We start from the raw sequence: 8,017 nt of genomic DNA, 5'->3' as shown, positions 1-8,017 counted from the left end.
GCAGATTGAAGAGCTTCTTCCGCAATTCGACCACAGAAATCATTCAACTTGTCTCTCACGTTTTCATCTACGGTTTGATCAGCCAAATCATCGAATGCCAAATTGAATATCGATTCACAGAAATTAGTACACATCAAGTGGAAATCGGGATTCGAGGATAGCAAGTAATGTGAATATTCAATATGAGATGATATCATTATTGCCTGAAAAAAAATCAATTTTTAAACTATACTTGTCATTAGAAACCTAATTAGAATCCCTGTTTTTTCAGTGCTTGGAACGACTCCATGAATTAATTTTTGCTTCGTTCAAAACTGCTCTTTTCAGCAAATACAACTCAACTTCTTCTAATCTCACCTGACTCAAAGCATCAATATATTGCATAGTAAGGTCACCGAGTTTCTCCGATTTATCGTGTTTACTCGTAAAATCAAATGTGTATTCTCCGTCATAATCAAGTGAATTGAACCAAGTTGTTAGATGAGATTTCATCTTTTGGAATCTATTTCGTAGACTTTCAGTTGTGGCTAAATTAGAAAAAATGAAGAAGTTTTTAAAAACAAAGTAAGAAATACCTTCAGTAATTGATGGTCGTTTTTCATGTAATTTTCTTGTTACATTCGGACTTATTGGACTTTTCTGACTTGATTCATGCATGAATTCTCTCTGAGAAGCTGCTCTTTCTTCCATTTCATTTGTTACCATATCTAGAGGTTTATGTTTTTCAATGATATCATTTCTAAAAATAAAAACTCACTTTCAGGTATTGAATCCATTTGAACCAATGAATATCGATGATCAATCTCTTGTGATCCTTCGATTGATTCTCTTTGTCTGTATCTTGATCTCATCATTTCTGCATCGACAACTACTTTTGCTTCTTTTCTCGAGTTTTCTGCTCGTCTCAGCACATCTTGAATCAGACTTTGTTGCTCTGGAGACAACCGATTCATTGCTTCCGCCAATTCTTCTTCGGCGGTTTTCTAGAAAAATCAATTGGTAATTTTTAAGTATTTGTTTAAGAAAAGTTTCTCTGATTGTTTTTTATCTTCTTGCAGAGAAAACTATATTTTTACAGATTTTTGGATATATTTTTCGGAAAGGTCGGTGGAAACAGAGCAGAACGAGAATTACAACGAGATTAAACACAACCTTGTCAGAATTCAAATTTTTTATCTTTGAAATATCATTTGAAAATAAAAGATATTGCAGAATTTCAGTACTTTTGTTCAAAAACTCACAGGCACAACATGTTCGGGCACTTGAGTTTCTTCTTCCTCGGATTCCTCCGTCACCTCTTCGAGAGGAGGTCCTTTACTGAATCTGAAATTGAAGATGATCTATTTGAGTGCCATTTCCTACAATCTACTTACCCAAAGTAAGAAAACCACGAAGACATTCCGGTGTTTTATAAAAGAAAATTCAATAAATTAATAGATGACTATATAATTATCATCCAGTTTTCATTACAAGTCTGAAAAATAAAATTATGAAAATCAAGAGAAAGTGTCAATTTCAGACGAGACAGAGGAGGTGGAAAAAAGAAAAAAGGATTAGCAGAATACGAATGATATCAAAAGTGCGATGAGGAAAAAAGGAAAATGAGAGACAAGAAAAGACGGAATAGGAGAAGGAGGATAGCATGAATAATTGAATAAGTTGGGGTGTCGTGGTGGTGGAAGGAAAGCTGAACAGAAAAAAAGAGAAAAAGATGGAAAAAACAAGAGAAAGAATTGTTTGACAGGATTAGAATACTTAATCTTCAGTACTGGAAGACTAACTGAACATTTTGATTTTTGATGAAAAATTTGACTCTTTCGGAGACACGAAAGAGACAAAACTATTCAAACATCTCAAATTAAGGTCTCGAAATCAATTTCTTCATGGGTAATGTTGTTTTCGTTTTTAAAGCTTACTGCCTATGAAATAGGAAACTGAAGTATGGAATAAGGTGCTTTGAAATTGATAATAAATAAAAATGTTTATTTATTATTATTCTTCAAATTCTCTCGGGAATCGAGATTTACTATTTAGGAGAACAAAGTGTGTATAGAATTGAAAACAGAACAATATATATAAGTATTTATAGGAGTTTCAGACGAAAAACACAAGAAAAATTATAAATAGACAGCACTAATTTTATTGAGAAACGATTGAATGAAGTTGTATTTTTAAACGAATGAATTCTTTTCTGAACTTTTTGATGTTCTTAGAAACAAAGAGAGTTTTTTTGGGATTCAATGAATACGAAAAGAAGAGGAAAAAAGACAGATGATTGTATTGTTGGCATAGACCACTTGGAGAGAAAAAGAGACATTTGTTGCTGATTTATAATTCAGAGAAAACAGAAATAACAGGACATAAGTAGTACTAGTAAAATGATTTTTTAGTCTTGAATTTTTTCGTTTCAGGACTACTACAGTATGAAACCAACTGAGTCAAGAAGAAGAAAAATGAGTTAATCAAACTTTGAGAGAAAAGCAAAAGACGGAAATTTGAGTTTGAGTTAGTGCAAAAAGCGGAGCAAAATAAAGAAAAAAACGTTTGGAGAGCAGAGCAATCTATTCTTTTTCGCACTTTCTTTCCTTCAGAAGATGAAGAAGAACGGACGAAAAAAGTGAATAGAAAAGAAAAGAAGAGAGCGGATGTGATTCTTGAAGGACAAAATAAAAAGAAAGGAAAAATGAAAAATGAGTTGAGAGAGAGAGAAAGTAATCAAATATTAGTAGTTGTGGTGGATAACGAGCAATAAGATATAAATGGGGTGGCGGACAAAAAGAGAAAAAGAAAAAGAAATATAAAAAGAAGAGAAGGAGAAGGAGGAGGAGAGTAATGGATACGAAAGTGGAAAACGTTCGAAAGTTTTAGAGAGGTTCGTTTAGAGATATAAGAAACGAAAATGAAAGAAAACTGAAGGAAGAAATAGATGAAATCATTTTTATCAAGAGTTGGAAACTGGAAAAGAAAACCTTTTGAATTCAAACAGAGATTTCTAGAAAACCATGGAGAATCATGAATATTTAAAAAAGAAGTTTGTTTTAAGTAGAAAAATATAATTGGAGTGATTGAAAATAATTGGAAATTCAAAAATAATGTACGATTTGTATAATTAATTGAATGAATGGAATAGAGATCAAGGGATACGAGTAACCACAGATTTCATATCAGAGGTTTCAATAATAACTTCAAAATCAGTTTAGACAAAATAGACTGATAACAGATAGAGAAATAAGGAAAAAATGTAAGAGAAAAGGTATAGAACATAGACAGAAGTTTCAAAAAGAGTGGACCGGTATGATTAATTATTAATGAAAGATCGTATTACGATGTAAATCATAACTGGATAACAATAAATCTAGAATTTGTAGTAAAATCACTTGTATGATATTATTCAAAGTTCAAAACGATGTGATAGATCTAAATTGTTAGATTACAGTAGTATTTCAGATGTTAAAGTTTTGAAAGAGATGATTGAAAACAAAATTGATTTAGGAATAGAAGGAATCAAAGTTGAGCAATCTTAGGTTTTCCATAATAAAAAGTTTAGGGGATTCTTTGAAAAAGAAAAGAAGAGATGAATATGAAGAGAACCACTTTGAACATATCCATCAGAATAAAAGTGGTTTAGAAAGATAAATGATAATTTCGCAACTCTTGAAGTTTGAGGAAACTAATCAAAAACTGAATTGGAGTCAAACCATATTAAAAATCTAGAGTAGATCCAAAATGTAAACATTCAAACATATAGGAATATTTAAAATCAAAAGTATAATATCTGAATATAAAACAAGAAAAGTAGGAAAAGAAAAAAAGTAAATGCACATACGAATAAGCAAACGACGTTAGTTTTGTTTGACATGTCGGAACACACGATAACTAAAAATAAAAAATAGTGTGCTGCAGCAGCAAAAACGGAGCACAAAAGGTAGAAGTCGTCGTTGTCCTCTCCGCCAAAAAGAGCTCGTCTAGGAGCACGCAGACATCGTGAAACGAAAGATCTCTCCATGCGTTGGAGTACGCAGAGCAACGAATTCAGATGAGGGCGCCCGCGCGGACGCTGAATCGATACGCAGCAACGCCCAGCCACCATAGCTCCACCACTTTTTCCCGGTGCTTCTTTTTCTTCTTTTGCATTCAATGCTAGTGGTGGTTTTGGTGGTGGTGGTAGTGTTGGTAATGATGAGCTCAGAGCCATTATGGAAGAGGTCTCTCCCTGAAAAGAAGAAGAAGAATGAGGGGAGCCATGTGCTGCTGCTGGACATTCAAATTAGGTTGTGACTCGTGTGAATTATCTGATTGACATTCTGGAGACTACGTTCCTTTTCGACTCTCTTTTATTTCCTATTCCCATAAGAAACAACTTCTACAAAAATCTGAATATTCAAAAAATTGCCATCTTCTCAGTTCTCATTTGAATCGCATCAATTTTGCATGTTCCGAATTTCCGTCCAACTGACTAATACCCTTAAAAATGTCATTCATTTCGCCTCGAAACGGGGGCTCCATTTTTGATTGATTACCCGTTTCGTTCCATTTACGCTTCTGTCTCTTCCACTCATAGAGTCTCTCTTAATTGGACTCCTATTTTTCGAAGAAAAACACATCGAAAACGGAACAGACCCAAAAGCGGCACGCTATTGAGAAAGAAGTATACATCTAACACATCATTAAGAGAAACCGGATACTGTCGGAATGTTCCAGTGTCATGTTTCGAATCATGGCTTGATTTTTAGTCACTAATCCTTTTTATTCAGGATGGCGACATCAACAAAAAAGATAAGGAAAAAATCAACAACAAAAAAGAAACAGACTAACAAAATGAAGCAGCAAAACAATTATGGTGTGTCCAAAGTTGCTACAACGACAAATCTGCGGCGTCCAAAGTTGATTTGTAGGTTTGTAGGTTTTGCAGGTTTTGCAGTTAAAAAATTAAGGATGAGCAATAACGCATAACTGCAAACCTGCAAATCTACAAATCAACTTTGGACGCCGCAGATTTGTCGTTTTTGCTGTTTTGTAGCAACTTTGGACGCACCATTAAAAAGGGGATAGAAAAGAAGTTATGAAAACAAATCTCAAGAAAATAGTAACAATAAAACGGAACAGTTTTTAAAAAGTATTCTGGCGTTTTCCAACGTTCAGGTTTCCAGGTAGTTTTTTAAGTCCTTTTGTAACAAGTGCATTGGGTCTTCGTGTTACTTCTTTACGTTCTGCAACATGAGCAGCTTGCTTGGATTTTGCAGCTTCTGCACGAAGATCCTTGTCACGTTTAGAAATAGTGAATGTCATCTCGCGACCACCAAATGGAACCTCGTCCTCATTGACCTACAACTGGGAGATACAACAAATGTCACTGATTTTAAAATCTTACTTTCTTAGCTTTACGATCTCGTCGATTCGAAGCCGTTTTGCGATCTCCCAAAGCCATTGATTCCTGAATTACATAATGTATTTTGTTTTAGACGTGGCAACTAGAATTTAAAATGAACAAAGTGATCACTGAAAGATTTAATACCTCGCTTGGACCATCAGCTTTGTTGGCGACGGTTTCATCGACAAATTTCCTAGTCGTCTCGCCTGATCCAATCGAATGAAGAACGAACTTTGATGGTTTGGTAGCCAATCGTTGTTCTCTGAAACAAGATCATTGAAGTTGCAAGTTAAGTTTCTTCAAAAAAGCAATAAAGACAATTATTGCAAACTCACTTTCTCACTTTTTTTGCTTCCTTTCTTTCATCATACTTTTGAGACTTCTGTATATTTCTTTCGATCTTTCTCGCTGCGCGAACTTTTGCTCGTTTCTTTTTCAACGATTGATCAACATCTTCATCACTAGAAGCACTCTCAAGATCCGACGTCATATCTGTTCCATGCACTTCTTCTTCCATCCATACTGCAGAGTTGCTCTCTTCGTCGTCGCTTCCGCTCGCTTGAACTTCAGAATCAACTTCACTGCCACTTTCCTCTCCAGACTCTTCTTCTCCTTCCGAATCTACTTCAACAGGTCCCTTTGCTTTCATTTTTTGTGCAATCGATGCATTCTTCAAGAACTGTTCACTAGTTTCATCAACTTCGAAGTCTTCAGATTCGAACAGTTTCTTGAAACGATCATCAGCCAACAAAGTAGATGCAGCATCTGATTTTTTGCTCTTCTTTTTCTCTTTTTTTGTTTCCGCCTTTTTATCAGCAGCAGCCGCTTCATCTCGCAATCTAGCAGCCAAAGATTTGTTGACTGCTGGAAACTTCTCAACCTTCTTTTTGACAGCTGATTCTTCGCGTTCGTCGGCAATCATGGACTTGATCTTCTGCTCCTTATACTTCTCGTAAGCGAATGGTTGCATTTGAGTTTGAGCCTTATTGTAAAGACGAGCATCTATGAAATATCCGTGCATATACGCACGAAGAACATTCGTTCCTACTAGACCAGATAATCCCAAATCGTCTAGTTGTTTTTTAGTGACAAATCGGTAATTATCGTAGACTGTTGTTTCCGTTTCTTCCATTTCTTCTGTAAGATTTTCGAGGTAGGAGCACCACTTCGGAGCAGGGCCAAGTTGCGGAATAAAGTATTGAAGCATCTTTGGAGCCTCGTTGGCAAAAAAGAACATTCCCGAATTGGGAAACCTGCAGAAGTCGTTTAATGGACAAGTGTTCTCAATAGCAGCCATCGGTGCGCCGTCCTCTTCATACCATAATTTCAGCATGCGAGAATCCATAGAAGCAACAACGTCTCCATCTTCTCTCTTGATAAATTCGATTTTCTTAATCGGTAATTCGTTGTTATGATCTTTGATAATAAGAGGTCGTCGAGCTCGTAAATCATAGGTAACGATTTGGCCAGAACTAGTACCCACGCCGATGTGTAATGGATCAGAAAACGCTAATGATGTGACAGCAATGCTTTTGTTCTCTCTGAAAACTGACATTGCTTGAAATTAATATTTAAAAACTCTTCTTACCCAATATAACTATTTACTGATGCCCCTGTGTCGAGGGTTCCACACAACGATCTATCTCTATGATCCCATGCTTCTACAACACCATTTGTCGTTCCACAGATGACAAGCTGATGCTCGGTACATACTTGAACACAATTCAATGGAGCAGTTGCTTCAAAAGGCGTTAACCAGCATCCTTGTTCCAGATTGAAACGATAAACTTCACTTCTAAAAAAGAAAATATTTGTCCGAATTTGAATTGAAATATATACTTTGATCCGACCAAATAAAGATCACTTGATTCTTCAGAAAGTGCCATATCTCTTCCTTGGCATGGCATTCGCATCCTAAAATATCTTCCGAGCATTGCATGCATTTCAATCCATCGTTCTTCTTCGAGAATGACGACCTGCCCATGAAGAAAGGATTACTAACAAGTCACCATGGCAACCAACAAACCTTCGAGTAGTCTTCGCTTAGTGGAATGAGTTTGACAACATCTGCGTCGAGACCTCTTTCGAATTTTAGAGACAAATTGTTCAAATCGTAGCACTTCAGCCATGGTTTATAGTTTCCTTAAAAACATTAAACTTTTCGCTTTTCTGTTTAAATAATATTGAGTACTCATACCTGAAGCCCATACATATTTTCCGTCAGGTGTGATATTCACCGTGTTGCTTACATCTGGCATTTCAAAATCCTGAATAAGCTGAATCCTCTGACGTACATCTGTATTTCTTTGTTCCAATTTTCTGCGTGCACGGGAAGACATCCACTGAAAAATTAAGTTCAAAGTTGTTCTTGATTCTTATAAAATACCTCGGGTAGGCTCTTTCCCGCACTCAAGTTGTAAATCTTCACATCGTTGACAGTCGATACTTCCATTTTAGCCTGAAAAAAATATGCGACATAATTTTACCAACCTTTATTATGCGAACGATATTATAAGATCAAAACATATATTAGAATATATGTTTTTACAACAATCATAACTTTGCCCATTATCATCGTGAAAATCAGAGTATTGACAAGTTTTCTGCAATTCTTTGCATATAAAAATTATTCTGCACGTTCATATT

Source organism: Caenorhabditis remanei, chromosome IV, assembly GCF_010183535.1.
Source record: "Caenorhabditis remanei strain PX506 chromosome IV, whole genome shotgun sequence".
NCBI classification, from domain to species: domain Eukaryota; kingdom Metazoa; phylum Nematoda; class Chromadorea; order Rhabditida; family Rhabditidae; genus Caenorhabditis; species Caenorhabditis remanei.
This window is presented reverse-complemented; position numbering follows the sequence as displayed.